Source organism: Pleurodeles waltl, chromosome 1_1 (assembly GCF_031143425.1).
Source record: "Pleurodeles waltl isolate 20211129_DDA chromosome 1_1, aPleWal1.hap1.20221129, whole genome shotgun sequence".
Classification (NCBI taxonomy): Eukaryota; Metazoa; Chordata; class Amphibia; order Caudata; family Salamandridae; genus Pleurodeles; species Pleurodeles waltl.
The window spans coordinates 172,201,677-172,222,155 of NC_090436.1; positions in this window are offsets into that span (position 1 = coordinate 172,201,677).

Below are 20,479 nucleotides of genomic sequence, written 5' to 3' on the forward strand. Positions count from 1 at the left end.
ACTGTTTTGTGATTTTTAAATGCTTTACACATTTGCCTCCTAAGTTAAGCCTTGTCGCTCGTTGCCAAGATACCAAGGGTTGAGCTGGGTTTTAATTTCTTGAGACCTAACTGGACCTACGTGGAGGTTAGTGGCATATTGCTAAGTGTAAGTACTTACCTGCCCTTATCTATAGTAAATTTTCCAACAAACAGGACAAAGCATATTTATACAGCAATTGGTCCCTGCTCCCACACAGAAGGAGGAGGGACAAAGAGGCATTACTGACCACTAGGAAGCAAGGATTTTTAAATGACACTGAAACTAGCAAATGAAATAGCTGGAAGCCCACAGAAGAAGTATACTTAAAAGTGTAGAAGAGCTTGTACGCTTACGCTCGACCTAAAAATGTCATAACCAATAGGTCTCAAAGGCAAGACCTATTGGCTTTGTTAATTCCTGCTTCAATAACGTGTCATACATAACTTTAGAAGTGATGTGAAGGACACGTATTGCTAAACATTTAATGATTTTGAATGCACTGCACTCGTAGTGATGAAAGGCTGAGTTGTGACGTGCATATTCCATCAGATAACAGCAGCTGCAGAATTTTGTTATGACGCTATAATCTTGCCACTTCATAACATATTTACGCTATCTAAATAACAGAATTTACTATGGCAAAGTTTAAAAGCACTTCAGAAGAATATGAACCTGTGCTGGCCTTGTTCGGGTCTGAATTTGTGTCCTCAAGATTTCAGCAAAATGTAAAGCATTTTAAATGTGCTCAATTAACCTATTGTGAATAAAAAGAAATAATAAAACACGATGTAAAATATTTAAAAATGTCTAACGTGTTAGCGTGTCGGACCTTAATAAGAAAACTTACAAGGGACCGCGTATAGATCGATGAACATTTTGACTTGTTCAAGATGTTCTTACTATAGCTCCAGAACAGAATCAATAATCAACACGCAATAATCAATAATCATTAGTCAAATCAATAATCAATGGAGTCAGTAATTATCACACACCATGACCTTTCAGACATGAATAACCACACCTTTAGTAAAAGTTTAGTAAGTTAATTTCCCTTATATTAATAATGCTAAAGTCATGTAGATTAACTCAATATCAAATAAAACACATATAAAACAATACTGGTTGACCAAAACGACTAAAGAAACGCTATCTAATCAAGGCTTGAATCACAACACATTCTAAAAGCAACGGTGCAGATCAATAGCAGAGTCAGCTGCAATAGAGATATATGATACATAAAATTCTGCAAAATAGCTCATCAACCATTTGTCCCTGCAATTTGTCAGTCGTCATGTGAAGAGCCTCAATTAACCCAGATTAGCATCAGCATGTTGGGCTTCATGCAAAACAATTTAGAACACAAATTTAGGAAAAACATCTAACTAGGGAACTATCAAAACAGCTCAGTTGGTACCTAGAAAGAAAAGACATAAAATGCAATTCAGTCACATTGTCTTATCTACCTATCCACGGTATGGGTCAGCAAGCAGAATCAGTCTTCATCCTCAGTTCATCAATCGATCAGCAAAGCATCAGGCTCTCAGTCAAAGAGTATGAGCCCAGTGACAGAATCTCGAGTCTCTTCGTCTCTCAATATTGCAGTAATTCTCTAAAATCTCTCTCTACTCTGAATAATTTTCCTTTGTCACATTGTTCTATCAAAGTCACCCAAACTATCTGCTAATTCCCTATTGGTCAGTTCATTGTATGTTTATACACTATCCAATAATATTTCTATACCAAATCTATGAATTCTGATATTTCTCTCTTCACACGAAGTTGATTGGTCTGCTTTAGGTAGACCTCATCATCCGGCTCGTCAGGTATCAAATTTGTTGCATCTTCATCTCCAGTCAGTGTCTTCATTGTTCGCGTCCTTGGAAAGTACATCTCACACACATTATACACATTTCGATACATTACTAGAGACATCATCTCCTGTCTGTCGGTTCCCATAGAAAGCTTCTTCTAAGAACTTTTAACAAGACAATGAACATTTCACAGTTTAGTTCACTCTGTCAGAATTTATTTATTAAACGCTAAGAAATACAGCCAGGCAAAACTAGACCAAGACACTCGCTAAGTTAATACCTACAATTAATAAGTAAGAACATACTTCAAAACCCTAAATATGACATATTACTATATTAGTCTAGTACATTTTCAATATTTCATAAGTATTAACCATCAATTAGTACATTTTGTGAATATTGGTGGCCATTCTTCAAAGTCACATTTTCAAACGTGTGTATTATTCTTCTCTATTTTATTCATTTTCTACATATTTCATTATTCAAAATACATAAGCATTTATTAATAATTTCTATTTAAGACACCTGCTTCAGCAATCCCTCCTCTGATGACTAAATGTGTCATCACACTAATTACCACCCACAACTTTATAATTCTATTTCTTCAAAATGTTGTCTTCGCCTTGAATTTTCCCCATAAATTCTTTCCCTTTTCTTTTCTTCCCTCCTCTGATTATTCTTAGACCTTTTCAATTTTATTCTTTTATTTAATTTGCATAATCCCCATATTCCTAATAGACAACCCACAACAATGAATATTCCCTGTAATATTTTCAATAGTACCCTATTCCAAATGCTACTGAGCCAATTTCCCACTGACTCAAAACCCTTACTAACATTTTCCCAAACAACTGGTTCTTTTAATTCTTTCAAATCACTGCTTGCATTAGTCAGATTAGTAAGCAAGTCTCTTATCTCTTTACTATTGTTAGGAATGTATGAGCAATGATGCCTACAGTCAATCATTTTACAGACTCCGCCATCCTTCGCTAAAAGAATGTCTAAAGCAAGACGATTTTGAAGAGTAATAGCTCCATCCGCAGCTAATTCAGTATCTATCAGGAGTATAGCCCCTGAAAAATTTGTCAGCATGTTTTCTGCAATAGTAAACAACTTTTGAATCTTGATCTATTTCAGGATCACTCCCACTGAAGGAATCACTGCATCAAATATATCTCCTACTATCGCAGAAGAGGACTTCTTCCTCCGTCTCTTATGGTGTAATTCAGTCACTTTCAGAAACTTTTTCAAATCCTCCATCTGGTAAATCTTTGGGAAAACTATCCCCAAATAACATGTCCCATACCATCCTCTTGGAAGACGGTAATAAGCATTAAGTCCACAAGTATAATGTATCCCTGGAATAGCAGGGTCCTGCCTATTCAACATAAATGTCCATTTACTCTGAAACAAAAACACATGCTTGCATTCACTCGTATCCACAAATAAAGTGTCAGTGAGCGACTTTGGCCCATATATACAAAGCTTCCCTACGTGTAATGCATCTAAAGCTAATTTCCCTTGCATTTTAATTGCGTTATAAGCATAATCATTCTTGTAAGACCTTTTCTCTAAGTCTTTTTCTAATTTCTCCTTCGATGCTTTCTTCTGTCATCAGTATGATCTAAGAAGCTCTTCTCTAAAGATGTAAGCAAGCATGTCAGGTTGTTTTTATGCGCATAAGCTGTACCAAACGTCAAAGTAGGTTCAAAGAATCCTCTAACTAATACTATGTCATTATCCTTAGCTACTGTACTCAAATACCTAATAATAGGAAGAAACTAAAACACGAGGTCATGATTAGAATAGAAATACTGAATATCCTCCTGATTATAAAACCTTGTTAGAAACAGACTACAACTTATTCCGTAAATTAGTGGAAGACTATGATAGGTGACTCCTTCCTCGACTGATGAAGGAATCTGCGTGCACACAAGACAATCCTTTGCATACATTGTCTCAACATACTCACTCAATAAGCGATAAAAGACATTAGAAGAAAGTTCTCCCTGTGCATTAGTGTAAACATGCAAATACTTCTAATCTAGTTTAAATTTCTCTACAGCCGTTAGTGTGGTAGTCTCAAAAGCAGAAGTATGGTTGGCTCCTTTCGCATCAAGGACAGGCATTCCCACAGTCAATGCTATAAATAATATCCCACACATAATTGCCAAGACAATGCTCATATAATTACAGCACCTAGCTTCTCTAACTTGCTTATCTAAATCAACCATGATCTGTAAAGAATCAGAAAGCAGAAGTATCTTTAAAAAAAGTTTGCAGCAAAAATCTAAACTCAAATACAATCACCTCTTCTTTCAACAGTTCAGTTTCACTTCCAGGAACCCCTTTTCCTTGTCAAACATCGTTAGCAGCTTGTCAAATCAGGTTTCAAAAAGTCAAATCAGGTTATTAATGTCTTTTCTGGTTACTTTCAACAATCTCTTTCTCAAAAATATTTCTCAGATTGTTTCAGCAGTTCAACTCCTTGACCTCTTTCATGTCACCTCAAAATATTGACTTGGAACTTCCCTATCAAAACAAAAAGACATAAACTCTTGTTGCCATTCATTTGTAGTTGCATACACCCATTCAGGACCTGCGTATCTTCGACTTGCTATTCTCTTTCTTTTCAACTTTTGATCACCATTCAACTCTCCTTCACTTAGTTCTTCTTTTCTTGTAGTATCTACTTCTTCTTCTATCATTTGTTCGACAACCACCTCTTTCCTTTTCTCCACTTGTGAATTTGGCCACTTATCTCCTTTTTGTGAACCTTCTGTGAATATTCTCTTCAAGACTGAACTTGAATCCTTTTCTTGCTCTGTGGTGTTTTCTCTTGACGGACCTGCAACCGGTTCAGGAAGAGTCCGATCACTTTGACTTCGACCCACCTCAACTCCTTCCCCTTCTTGGTCTGGTAATTGCTCTGTTTGTCTCTTGGAATTGTCTGCTTCTGGGAGAGCCCCCTCTACATTAGGCTCTCCTGCTGTTTCAGTTGAGATAGGTTCCACAGCACACTCCTGGAGGTCTCCACCCTCGTCTCTCACAGGAGTGATGGAACCGTCTTCAACGAGCTCGGGTTCAGCCTCAGTTCCTCCTTGCTCCCTATCTGCTGCTGTAATTTGTCTCACTGTTGTTGGTACTCTCAACAACGCTTCTTCATGATCCAGTGGACATGCTAATTTCTGTGTATGACTTGCGTGAATCCAGTTCGGGATCCCAGCACACTTCACAGCTGTCGTAGTTATTAGGGCCACCTGGTACGGTCCCTTCCAACGAGGCTCCAAACACGTCTTGTGCACATGCTTTCGGACAACAACCCAGTCACCAGCTCTCAGGTTGTGCCCTGTGTCATGGATCGGTGGCAATGTGGTGGCCTCCACCTGCTGAGAGAAAGAGCGGACTACATCAGACAGACCCTTGCAGTAATCCAACACCGTATCATCTGTAATGTTGACAAGTGCATTTTCTGGAACTGCTGGCAACTTCATTGCTCTGCCCATGAGAATCTCATGAGGCGACAATCCTGACTTCCTGTCAGGTGTGTTTCTCATTGACATCAACACCAAAGGCAATGCATCAGACCACTTCAAATTCGTAGCTGCACACATTTTGGCAATTCTTGACTTCAAAGTACCATTTATCTGTTCCACTAGTCCTAATGCTTCAGGGCGGTAACTACAATGCAACTTTTGCTTGATGTTCAATGCAGCACATAATAGTTAAATCACCTCATTATTGAAGTGAGTGCCCCTATCTGATTCTAAAGAGATCAGAAATCCGAAACATGGTATCAATTTCCTAAGCAACAGTTTCACTACTGTGAGACTATCATTTGTTCGTGTAGGGTACGCTTCAATCCAGTGACTAAAGTTGCAAACTATCACCAACACATATCTCAAAACTCCACACACAGGCATCTCAATGAAGTCCAATTGCATTTTGCTGAATGGACCTCCTGCTCTTCCAATGTGGCTCAAATTAACCACTGTCCCTTTCCCCGCATTTAATTGGTGACAAATGACACAGCAATGGCATACTGCTTCAGCTGCTTGTCTAAACTTAGGGTTAAACCAATCAATTTTGAACAGACGAACCATGGCATCCCTCCCATTGTGTGCCTGTCCAGGATAGTACCTTGCCATCTGGGACAACAGGCTGTTTGGCAAAACCAACTGACCCTCTTCTGAAACCCACAATTCATCCTGTCTTTGAACACATTTCATTTTGCTCCATGAACGTTTCTCCTCTTTGTCAACATTAGTCTGTAAAGATTTTAACTCTTCTAAAGTGTCAATTACTTTTAATGCAAAACTCGTACATGTTGTGTCTTCTTCAGGTAACAATTCCTACTTGTCTTTGAATGATATACAGTTCAAGGCGCAAAATCTTGCAACTTGATCCGCATATCCATTTCCCAAGGACACATAGTCCTGTGACTTTAGATGTGCACTGCATTTCACCACAGCAATTTCTTCAGGCAGTTGAATTGCATATAACAACTCCTTTATTCTCTCACCATTTCTCACTGGTGATACAGTAGAGGTCAGAAAACCTCTCTGCGACCACAATTGACCAAAATCATGAACTATTCCAAATCCGTATTGACTATCTGTGTAGATAATGACTCTTAATCGAGCAGAGACATGGCACGCTCTAGTAAGAGCAACCAATTCTGCTACTTGGGCAGAATACACTCCTCAAAGCCAGGAAGCTTCTGAGGTACCTGTAATTGTGCACACAGCATATCCTGCTCTCAATGTCCCTGTGTTGGCTCTTAGACAAGAACCATCAACGAAAACAATTTGGTCATTTTCTTCCAATCGGGTATCTCTAATGTCAGATCTCGGTTTTGTGCACAACTCAGTTACTTCGAGACAATCATGTTCCACATCTTCCTCTTTTTCAATTTCAGTAGTATCACTTGGAAGTAAAGTTGCCGGGCTCAGTACTGTACATCCTTTCGGTGTCACATTTGGTGCACCCAAAATACTCGTCTCATACCTAGTCAACCTAGAGCCAATCAAGTATTGGGTTTTTGTCCTTGTCAGTAAAATTTCAATTGCGTGAGGGACCATTACAGTCAGGGAATATCCCATCACCACGCCTTCACACTGTGAAAGACTCTGATCAACTGCTGCCACTGCACGCAAACAACCTGGTAAGGCTGCTGCAACTGGGTCCAAGGTAGCTGAAAAATATGCTACTGGGCAATGAGCACCTCCATGGACCTGAGTCAAGACAGACAATGAACATGCATCACGCTCATGACAAAACAATGTGAAAGTTTTTGTGTAGTCAGGCATACCCAACGCTGGAGCTCTGCACAAATTCTCTCTCAACTCAGTGAACGCTCTAATTTCACCCTGAACTAGCACTATGGGATCGGTGACATCCTTCTGAGTCAACTTCTGCAATGGTTTGGAAATTTCTGAAAAAATCGGGATCCATTGGCGACAATAGCCCACCATTCCCAGGTACAGCCTGACATCTCTCTGTGTGGTCGGGGGACTTATCTGCAGAATCATTGTAATCCTCTCCCTGGATATTTTCCTCTACCCTTTCTCAATTTGGTGACCCAAATACTTCACTACCTTCTGACAGCAGTGCAATTTCAGTGGAGACACTTTATGACCATACTTTCCCAAATGATTCAACAGGGCAATCGAGTCATACTTACACTCATCCCTTGTCTTGGATGCGAGCAATAGGTCATCAATGTACTGTACCAGAGTCGATCTGAAAGGCAATTCTAATGACTCCAAATTCTTTATCAAGATCTGGTTGAACAAGGAAGGTGACTCTGTGTACATCTGAGGAAGTCTACACCAGCAGTAGACTCGATCTAGGAATTTGAAACAAAAGAGAAATTGACTTTCCTCATGAAGAGGCACAGAAAAGAACGCTTGTGACAAATCAACAACTGTGAACTACTCTGCATCACATGGAATCTGGAACATTATTACAGCTGGGTTGGGCACTACGGACAACACTTGACCACAATCTCATTTTTTTCTCAAATCCTGAACAATTTGAACCTTCCCACATGGCTTCTTCAAAACCATTATTGGTGAATTACATGGACTGCTCAATACCTCCTTCAAAACTCCCTGCTTCGCAAAATCTGCAATTATCTGAGCAACTTTCATCAGGACATCTTGTGGCATGTTGTACTGTGGAAGTTGTGGGAAAACTGCATTCAGGTTTAAGGTAATCTTAATTGGCTCCACTCCTTTGATCAACCCCACTTCTTTCCCTGTCAAACCCCACAAGTTCTCTTGTACTGTTCCCTGCAAATTAGAATGAAGTTCTTTCACTGTGAACATCAGGAAAAACTCAGTCAAGGGGTACTCCTCATTTGTCGTTTCGCACTCAGTTTCTGGGGCTGGGTCTTCTTCATCATCACTGTTTGTCTGAATCTCAATTCCATCATTTGAGCAAGTAATCAAACACTTTGTCTTACACAACAAGTCCCTTCCCAATAGTGATACCGGATTTGAATCGCAGACCACAAATTTATGCATTCCCTGGAAATTGCCAATCTCAACTTGCACTGGGTCTGTAATCGGGTTTGTCAAATACTGATTCGGTACCCACACAACCTGAACTGTTCTCCCTGATTCGAGACCTCTGCACTTCTTTCGGTAGAGTGTGTAGCTCCTGTGTCTACCAGAAATGAGACTCTGCGACCCATTACCTTTCCCCTCACCTAGGGTCCCCTCTGATCTACTTCTAAAGAAGTTGCAAGCACACATAGCTCCTCATCCATTCACCATTTATTTCATTCTCACTGTGTAACAGGAATTGGCGTACTGTGTTACTATTTCTGTCTTGTCTCTGACCTGTGACCTGTTGAGAAAGCATCATCTGTTGCTGCTCCATCGGGGCTTGAGGTATCTGCATTTGCTGTCTAGGTACCATGGGAACCTGCTGCTGCATCCGCTGCAACTGTGACACTTGTACACGGGGCAATTGCACCTGTTGCATGGGCTAAAAATTCTGCATCTCATACACATTATTCTGAAAATTTGGATTAGGACCCCTTAATCTCAGTCCTCTCACATTTTGAAATGAATTGATGTTGTTACCTTCCTGAACAACACCTTCTTGCACCATCATCGGAAACTCACGCTTCCAGTGTCCCAGGGCTCTGCAAATGTGGCATGGCAATAGCTTCTTCATTCCCTGCACATCATTCTGAACCACTACAGTATTCAAATCTGGACCATGATTCATATTGCCTCCCCGACCTTTCCTTCTTATCTGAGGCTGAAACATGACATTTCCCTGCTGCTGCGGTATCTGTTGCACAAAACTTCCTTGCACTCCTGTTTGAACTGCCTTAATCTGCATCACCATCGCCTTCTCTTTCAACTTTTTCTGCTTCAACTCAATCTCATCACTATAGTATTTTGCATACTGCAACACCTCATCAATCGGCTTTGCTTGCCAGCAAACATTTGACCTATCTCAGGTCTCAATCGTTCCACAAATCTGAACACAAAATGCAGCCTGTCTTTCGGCTCAATTGCTTCTTTGCCACTGTACTCCTTGAATGCCTTCAACAATCTCTCATAGTACGCATATATCAACTCCGTCACTTCCCACACTGCCCTATCGATCCTCTGCCAATCAATATTCTTGGGCAAAATCCTTGTCTTCAGAAACTTGATCACCTTGTAATAATAGTTAATTACCTCAGGAGACGGTGCACCTGTACTCTTATCTCTCTCAGGTTCATTTGTTGGCCAACATACAGTTCTCTTACACTCGACCCATAAGTCAACTGGAACCACTATCTCCAGTAATATTTTCAAGTCTTCCCACAAACACTTTGCGAGCGTCACAAACCTGTCTGTCTGCTGATACCACTCTACTGGCTTCTCTCTCAATTTCGGATAATCATTCGTAAATGACAGAATATCACTCCTACTCCAAGGAACGTGAACAAAATTTCCCCCTGGGATTTCCCTCATTGGCAAAATCTTTACCGGATCCTTGTCATGTTGTACATTCTCAGCCACTTCTAGAGAATCTCTTTTCTTCTTGTCTCTTTTCTTTACCCATCTGCCTTCCCACTTCTCTAAAGCTCCTCAAACCTGAGCACTCTGCAGTAATTCTTTAAGATGCGCCTTCATTCTGGCTGACCTCATGTGTTCAAAATCCTTTGCCTCAAAATCTAATCTGTAACTTCTCTTCAAATGCTTTGTTTTCTCAATTTCTATGCCATGTTTTTCTGCTAAATCTGCCAATCTCTCATGCACTTTGCCCACCTCTCTTGTAATCCTTGGGCACAAGTATCTCAACTCTGCTTCTGTGTAGGACTCTAATCTATTCACCCCGTTGTTTCCTAAACTAATTCAACAGCTTCCATGCTCAATCTGACACAATTTATTTGTTCCTCACCCTTAGAAGCATTCTGTGGGTTATTCAGCTTGTCTAATCATTCAGTCAGCTGCTGAGCTGTCCATTCCTGTAAAGAAATGTTACTCGCTTGAATTGGTGGCACTTGCTGTACCACTGCACTCGGAGTCTGCGGGGTCAATAGCTTCAGGTTCTGACCTGCATTCAGTCCTTTCATAGCATCAGGAAGTGCAACAAGTGGACTGAGGTCTAACAATGATCTCGATCCATCAAAAGTCTGACCAACGGAAGAGACTACCTGAACTTGTTCATTTGATCCCTTCCTCATTAGACTCTGAGACATTGCTCCTTGTTCATTCACAGTCGGGTTCTTTTGCGCAAATAATGGGACCACTGGACCAACAGTAATCAGCAGCGATATTGCATCTGGGGCTGCAGTGGCACCTGTACTCTGTGGGAGAGTAACTCCCATACTCTGATTCATAATCGGAGTCAACTGTGTCCTGTCATTGGCGTAAATCTCGGCATTACCTGCAGCTGCACTTGGGGCAACAAGATCGGAGTCGGCTCAGTCTAGACCAACATTGGTCTCGGAACCACTTGCTTCGTAGGCACCACTAAGTTCGAAGTTGTCTCTTGAAAAGGCATATCAGGATAAATTCTCTGTATCGGTGGCGGCTGTATCCGTGCCTGAACTACTGGAGTAGTCAGCACATTAGGACTAGCTGGTACCACACCCTGTGTCTGGTTAGCATTAACCTGTACTGGACTCACTGTCCCCGCTGCCTGTACCGGGGCTGTTGGATCAGTACTAGTACTCGGACCACTCGCATGCACCACATGCGCTGGTGGTCGATCTCTCAATATCTGTGTAACAAGGTCCTCAGCATCTGATTCCTCCTCTACTATGGAAGACTTTCTTGCTTCCTTACTCTAGGACGGACTTTTATTCGTTTTTCTGGTGGCTTTCTTTCCTTCTGTGTCATCCTCCTGTGTAATAGCTGGAAACAATTTAACATCCTACAAGGTCACTGATCTCCATTTCTTCTGTTCCCAATCCCATTTAGCTTCCGCTAAAGTCTTTTCTACCCTTCTTATTCTTTTCTCAAATTTCAATTGCTGTTGCTGTCTAGCTACCAGCTCCCAAACTGCTAACCACTCAAACTGTGCTGGTCTCGGAAGGGGCTTCGATTCATAGAGCGCCATCAGAAATTGCTTCAAAATTCTCAAATTAAACGGCCCATTCTCAGAAAACGCTAAGCTCCCACTTTTCTCTGTCAACTTGCACCATTGTTTTAGCCAAAGACACAGCACAGCACCTCTCCCTTCCATTACAACGTAAGCCGGTGTACCCTCCGGCGGTGTAGGCTCCCCTACATTCACTCTAATGTACGTATCTCCCCTTAGGGCACTTTTCAATGCCTTGAAAAACGTAATCTTTTCTACCTTTTGTTTATTCAAAATCAAATCAGGAAATTACTTTTAATCCCAAGATTCCTTTTGCCCACATTCTCAATCAATTGCATCTCATGGACGGCTGCGAATCCGTGCGTAACCCTTCTCACTAACCGACCTATCCCAGCGCAGCTCCAATGACGTCACACTCACAAGTACTGCGGCTGACAAAGTCTTGGGGCTGGTCCTCCTAGATTTTAATCCACACAAAACTAATGCAAAATATTGCGAGCACTAATCAAAACCCAAAAAACAAAAACAAATCTGCTGGTTTACTACATTAAAGGTAACACAATCGCTTTAGAAACCTTACGGATTTTCACTGATAGCTCTTTTCGCGCATGCAGCTATTCCTCTTTCTGAGTCTCCCAGATTCGCAAGCAAAATGCGACCCACAAATTTTACTCTCAACTGATCAATGGGTCTGTCCTGGTGCACATAGGACTCGCCAAATCTCAGTTGAAATTTCCTCTCGCCCACTTTACACACACGTTGACATGTTGACCACGCGCGATCAACCTACTAAACCAGACAGATTACAACGTATAACCAAGTGTCTCATACACGTTTCAATATACTCCGGAGTCTTAGACCACGCAGGGTCCATACATCAACAACCACGTGGACAATTTTTTAACACAAAGCGGCACACACATGTGAAGTTCAACAACTTCCCTACTCTCATACTCCCTAAATTCTCACATACGTCACAATTTGCCTGCAAATTGCATAAGATGTGCAAGTGCAACCCATTTCTCTCACTCTGTCACTAGATCACCAGGAACATACCCAACACTACTAGCAGGATTCAGGATCTGGGAAAGTCATTTCTGGGCTTAATAGAACATTAACTTTTCTATAAATGTCATCTTTGAAAAAACAAAATCCAAATCTCAATAATAATGAACTCCCAAATGGATAAATCTTTAAACTATTACCATAACTAGGGGCACCTGTCCAGTCTCATATCACAAATGTTAACACCTTTCACTCCATTCTGGACACCTATGGCAAGCTCAAAGAAACAAACCATCAGTTTGCTACAATAACTGTTAGCGTGTCGGATCTTAATAAGTAAACTTACAAGGGGACGCATATAGGTCGATGAACCTTTTGACTCGTTCAAGATGTTCTTACCAAAGTTCCAGAACAGAATCAATAATCAACACGCAATAATCAATAATCATTAGTCAAATCAATAATCAATGGAGTCAGTAATTATCACACACCATGAACTTTCAGCCACGAATAACCACACCTTTAGCAAAAGTTTATTAAGTTTATTTCCCTTATGTTAACTATGCCAATGTCATGTAGATTAATCTCAATATCAAATAAAACACATATAAAACAATACTGATTGACCAAAACGACTAAGAAACGCAATCTAATCAAGGCTTGAATCAGAACACATTCTAAAGCAACGGTGCAGATCAATAGCAGAGTCAGCTGCAAGAGCGATATATGATACATAAAATTCAGCAAAATAGCTTGTCAAACATGTGTCCCTGCAATTTGTCAGTATTCATGTGAATAGCCTCAACTAACCCAGATTAGCATCAGCATGTGGGGCTTCATGCAAAACAATTTAGAACACAAATTTAGGAAAAACATCTAACTAGGGAAGTATCAAAACAGCGCAGTTGGTACCTAGAAAGAAAAGGCATAAAATGCAATTCAGTCACATTGTCATACCTACCTATCCATGGTTTGGGTCAGCAAGCAGAATCAGTCTTCGTCCTCTTGTCATCAATCGATCAGCAAAGCATCAGGCTCTCAGTCAGAGAATATGAGCCCAATGCCAAAATCTTGAGTCTCTTCTTCTCTCAATATCGCAGTAATTGTCTAAAATCTCTCTCTAGTCTGAATAATTTTCCTCTGTCGCGTTGTTATATCAAAGTCACCTAAACTATCCACTAATTCCCTATTGGTCAGTTATCGTATGTTTATACACTATCCAATAATATTTCTATACCAAATCTATGAATTCTAATAGTTCTCTCTTCACACGAAGTTGATTGGTCTGCTTTAGGAAGTCCTCATCACCCGGCTCGTCAGGTATCGAATTTGTTGCATCTTCATCTCCAGTCAATGTCTTCATTGTTCGCGTCCTAGGAAAGTGCATCTCACACACATTACACACATTTCGATACATTACTAGAGACATCATCTCCTGTCCGTCGGTTCCCATAGAAAGCTTCTGTTAAGCACTTTTAACAAGACAATGAACATTTCACAGTTTAGTTCACTCTGTCAGTATTTTTTATTAAATGCTAAGAAATACAGCTTCCGCATGAGGCCTAGCAAAACTAGGCCAAGACACTTGCTAAGTTAAGACCTGCAATTAATAAGTAAGAACATACTTCAAAACCCTAATTATGACATATTGCTACATTAGTCTAGTACATTTTCAATATTTCATAAGTATTAACCATCAATTAGTACATTTCGTGAACACTGGGGGTCATTCTTCGAGATCACATTTTCAAAGTGTGTATTATTTTTTTATGTCTCATTCGTTTTCTACAAATTTCATTATTCAAAATACACAAGCATTCATTAATAATTTCTATTTAAGACACCTGCTTCAGCACATGCAATAACGAAATCCTAACCGGAAATACATCGTAGGGAACTAAAATTCTTGTGGGATCATGTAAAAAAGTAAGCATCAGCTTGGGGATTTTTATACTCGTGATGACGTCAGGGGTCGCATGCATGCAGGAAGCTCATCAAAGACCAAAATAAAATGATAGCATCTCCACCTAAGGGGCTCGAGCACCTAAGGAGAAATCTGTTCTAGAGAAACATAGATTTACTAAATAAATCATGATTTATTCACCTCATCTCTATACCGTTACTTTTAATGTACTTCAACTGCATGTTATGAACCCCAATAAAATGCAGTAATGAGTAGAAACGACATACATTTATTTCCAAGTAATCAGCGTCTTGCGCGTTTTGAAAGATGTCCTATTAACAAAAAGCTCGAATGTGGTTACAATCCCTGTGATGCTGTCAAGCTCTACCTTCCCATAAAATAATCTACACAAAAGCGACGTGACTGCAGCCGATAAGTCTCCTGGCATCCACCACACCACCGATATCTGTTTATGCGCAATCAGTTTCGAGGTTACTGAAAATCTCCTTAGCCAGATGTGCGCTTTTAATACGATTTAGTTCTCGTCAGGGTTTGGCATCAGGCAGCCTCGTGTGGGAAATGCCACCTGAAATGTTACACATTAACCTTTTTAGGTCTTGCTGGCGACAGCTGCAGCTTTTTTGCCGGTGTAATTCACATACACTAAACGAACGCTATGCTAATGCGTATGCAAATGGTTTTAAGACTGGGTTGTTATGAAGACTTGTGTTATATTTAAAAGAGATATGCTGCAGTGTCCCTCTGTATGATCGTGTAAATGCATGTGATAATCTGCCCAATACTGTATTATATTGGCTCAGTGATGTGTAAAATCAGCCCACATCGCTGTGACACCTGGTCTAGAGGTTTGTGAACTTGGCTCATCATTGTGCACTGGGCCCTGTGCTATGAGTCTGTGGTGTATCAGTCTTCCAGCTCTGTGTGATCTTGGGTCAATTTTGAGTGATCATGGTCCATTGTTATGGCCCCATGGCATAGTACCATGTGATATTGAGATTTGACAGTCCTACCTATTACATTTATCCTAGTCTTGCTAAGAAGAGCCCAGTTCATTATTTAAACTATGTAGGCCTGTCGCAACAGAAATGTAGCGCTTTCACGGTTAAGCGGCTAAAGAATAAGTTCCTCTGATGGATAAATGTATATATTTCTAAGAACAATGTACAGGTGCACAGGTCATGTTAGCATGCACGTACAGTAGGATTACATCAGTAATATCTACAGTTACACAGTAAGGGCCTCATTACGATTTCGGCGGTCGGACCAGCCGACCGTCAAAGCAGCGGGGATGAGACCGACATCATATTGGCGGTCTCACCCCTGTCGTATTATGATGTTTTCACTGAGCTGACTGGCGGAAACATCGTATTACAACATTTCTGACGGCAGCCAGACAGAAACAGTGGCCCGGCATTGGCCTCGGCTCCCTTAAGGGAGGCAAAGGTCGATGTTGTCGCACAACAGCAACCTTACAATGCGCATACCCTAGGAATGCGCACTGCCTGCAGAGCAGACTGTGCACATTCCGAGGGTGCTGGCAGGGCACCCCCTCTAGCCCCCAGCACTGGCTTTCCACCAGCCTTGGTGGTGCTGCCATGGGCACGGACATTTCTGACCATGACTCTGACCGCTGACACCCGATAGAGATCCGTGATCCTGGCGGTGGCGGCGGTCCCCTGGCAGTCCGACTGCCAGGTTTATAATATGGTGGTCAGACCGCTAGGAGTGGTGCAGTCCAACCACCACCAAGAGTTTGGTGGTCTTAAGACTGCCAAACCCGTTATGAAGCCCTATGACTGCAAAAGTACTTCTGACGCTGCACCAGATATACATACATCTTTATCTCCATTGCATAAAAGATTTCCACAGTTAAATAACCATATCTATTAACACTGACAATGTATATTTATTTAGTTGTTCCCTCTCCAGTCTAAGAAAATTTGATACTAAGATTACCAGATGAATCCCCCACACGTCATATAATGGAACTGTCAGTAAGAAAACACTTTGACATTCCCTGATTGCATCACGAAGAAATGTCAAAATTACATCATGATTGACATCATCTATACTCTAACTGAGCAATTTCAAAATCCACGCCCTGTAGATCTGGGATGTTTAGCTGTTAGCACCAGGAGAGAACATCACAATGCGATAAGCTATGGCTTCCAAGATGCACTTTGACTTCAGAACTCTTCTTTAGTTCAATAGAAGTCTGAAAGTAGTGCACTGTGCATTCAACTCCAGAGATGTAAGATTTAGGGTCTCATTTCGAGTTTGGCGGACGGGATGATCCTTCCGCTGAACCTCCGATGGGGAGGTTCCTGCCTTACTGGAGTCCTCCCCTTCAGACTTATTAGTACTTTCCTGCTGGGCTGACCCGTCAGACCAGCGGGAAAGTGGCAGCAGCATTGATGCCAGCGCATAATCGACCCAGCAGCAGTGGCGCCATCTGCAGGGTGCACCAGCACCCTCGCAATGCTCACTGTCTGCGTAGCAGACAGTGAGCATTGCGAAAGTGCTGGCCTGGGGGACACCTGCACTGGCCATGCCAAAGGCAAAGGCATGGGCAGTGCAGGGCCCACCGTGGACCCCTGCACCTGTTCTCCGCCAGTCTTTTCATGGCAGTGAAAACCGACATTAAAAGGCTGGCAGAAAACCAGTTTGTAATCAGAAGGGCAGTGCTAACTTCAGCCACCGCGAGTCTGGTGGTCTAGTGACCGCCAGATTCGTAATGAGGACCTTAATGTTAACATATGTGCATGTTAATCCATGATATAATGAGGTAGGAAAACTAAATCCAGGTTCTATACTTTTTTCTGTACTATACGTTTAGGTGCACACACCTAAACAGTTCTCCCTGTGAACACATTGAGTTAGAAAAGCAAGAAAGCACCTTATACCTAAGAGTAAACTGTCAGATAAAAAATATATCTATTGAGAATGGAGTCAATGGATATGGTCCTGTTCGATGTCATCACTTTAACGGTGTCCTCTTACTGACAGTCAAATATGCATTGTCATCATACACAATATGTTTTGCAAAAATGAAGACAAATCATTATTGAAATTATTTACTGTTCAAATTATTGTTCAACTAACTTGTGGTTATAGCAGAGTTTTTCAAAACTGTCTTACCTAAGTAATGGGCAGCTTGCTATCATTTTAGAAGCAATGTAAGTCTTCCTGTATGATAATTCACATTTTGACTTTATTGTAATCCACAGTTTGATTTCACGTTTTGTGCTCAAGTTAAGATTACTTAGTGACCTTCTAAACTCAAACTTCGTATGCCAACAAAATAGCTTACGGTTTTTCATAGATCACCATTTCTGTTACCTAGTTTGGTAGGTTTGAGTGACTCTAATGCCTCATTTAAAAGGAAGCCCCTTATGCCTCTGAAATTGGAATTGCTAATGTAGCTACTTTCTGAGTCTAACAGCCAGTCTTAGAGTACAAAAGTGTGCTGCACAGCCATCATGTTTACTTCCAAGAACATATATGGTATTTATGTACCTCAAACCTAGCCAAAAGGCAGCGCAGCACCGTACAGTGTACAAGGTCCAAGGCAAAGACACAGTGAACACATGATTGAAGATGTAGCTAGTTTATTAAAACGAACGTTGACTGTTACTGCGCCAAGGTGTACTGCGCTATATTGGCATAGGGTTATGGCAGTTCTGATGGTCCTGGGATGTCAGTCCAGATCCTGAGTGTATGGATGGTAAAGGTCTTGTGCCTTATTTTTCCTTATTTGCCCTTCGTTGTCTCCAGTCTGATGGTGCCCTGGCTGTGGGTTTGCTGAGAAAGAGCCCTCAGAGATGAAAAGCTTCTCAGTCTACTAGGCAGGAATTCCAGTTGTGATGGCATTGAAGATGATGCAGCTGATTTTAAAGATAGTAAGGGTTGACAAGTACAGCCAGTTCCACCATGATGAGGGTGTTGTGGTCATATTTTGTCACACACTTAATGAAGTACACAACTACATACAGGATACCCTTCATGGTGGCCATTATGCAATGTGGTATATTACAAACCACAGAGGGTAACCCATGAAAAACCCAAAGGGTCTAGGTGAAAGCTATTTACAAAACAACATTGACCCCTTAGGAGACAAAGAAACACTTGACAACAAACACAACCCTTATTTCTTTCATGCAGCATAGATCCATAATCATTTAAGAAACATCCTTTATTTTATATACAAAATATATTCTCTACTCATATACAAAAATTAATAAGAAGAATCCCCTATCTTATCACCACAAAAGCAGGACAGAACAAAGTGCAAAAAAGATCAAGTGCTCGTGATTAGAAAGAAGAGATAATCAATCTCCCACTTACCCATTCAAAAAATAAACGTAAAAAGTCAGCCTGTTGGTTAACCCTTTTTCCGCATTGAATCAATGTTTATTTTTATCAGAATTCAGTTCCCACTTTGGTCCTTCACTAAATGTTCGGAAAGAAACCAAATCCAGGCTAAAGCATCATCGTCGACGTTTCGACCCCCTCTAGCTCTTGGGCCAATTCCAAGCTCCACAATGTGTCTTCCTCAGGACTAGTAGATAGGGGACATCTAAAAACATCCAAAAGAATGTATCAGCCTTCCTGTTTCCCTCTCCTTACCACTATGCTGCAAAAATATCCACATCAATACTCACCCACATTTCACCACATCTCATAAAGCAATCATCTTCTCCAATATCACTTCAACTTCCCACCAATCTAGAAACTAAAAGACTAACTCAATTAATCACCTCACATAACCAATAAATTATTTCACGAGGAAAACACTAACAACACACTCTTACCCTAAATATATGAGGTTTATTATTCACAATTTCCTCCTCCAGTCATATTCACGCCAGTTTGATTCCATAAAACATTTCTTCAAATCTTCTTTCTTCCCTTAAATGAAATAAAAATTTCTGATTTATACATCCATAAACAATAACCACCCAATAAGCAACTCAAGACTAAATACATGTTAAAGCATATTGGCTTCATTGTAACTCAAACCTACTGAGAAATAATACTCATTGACCCCTCATTTGGTCAAACAAAAATTCCTACATATGCCACGCATTCCATTATCTTCACAAAATCCGCCTCGCTCTAAATGAAACCGAAACACAATTCCAGAAAATATCCTCTTATAAGGACCTTTTGTCAAGGAATACCCTCCAAAGGAGGTCCAACTTCGCCTCCTAAGAGCCTGTTACCTTTTTAAATGCCAGTGCCTCACTCCCCTGCCTTCCGAAGCCTCTACTTGCCAGCTAAAGACGCGGCGAGGGAAAAGCCTGCGCTTATATATCCTCAGTCAGTGTGCACGCATACAGCACCTGAAACTATGCTCGGAATGCGGAAGTGTTAGCACTCGTCAGTGCGCACGCCTACGGCGCCTGAAACCATGTTCGGAATGCGAACAAGAAAACCCTTGTTCTGTATTCCTCTTGTAACAACTGTGTAATCAGTGTAGCTTTAAAGCTTACCGAAATCAATCTATCCTTGCACATTGAAAAGACAAAACTTTTTGTACACTGCGCTCCACCTCAGCCCTACAATCACGATGTACTCATATGGGCAATCATATATCAGCATTCCGCATAATAATTCAAGAGGCTAAATCTACAAAGTGGTTTTAAAGAAACCACCAGGATCAACACATCATTCCTCATTAATAAATCTAGCATTTAATTTGCACCCCTCAGCCTCTGCCTTTCATTTACGATGTTCTCCTATTCAGCATCCACCCATCAACAATATTTTTAAACAGAATTTATACCAACCATTCTCATTCATAAGTTGGATGCCCAATTCTTACATGGTGCTCCGCTGCAGACCTTCAATAGTAATATGGAAACTATCCTTTCCTCTTATGCCTTAGTATAAAAATCATCTATATTCCTTATTACTTATACCTATATACGTATATATATATATGTATATATATATATATATATAATATATAAAATGTAGGTATAGATACCAATAGGCATATTGTTGGTACCAATTATGACAGAATTTTCAGACCTATAACAACCATACCACCTGCAGCAATCAGATTCTTACAAACTGTCTCTCCATATTAGTGATCATGGCCCAAAGGGCCACAATCAATCATCATGACCCATTTAGACCCAAACTTAATCTATCTTAGCCA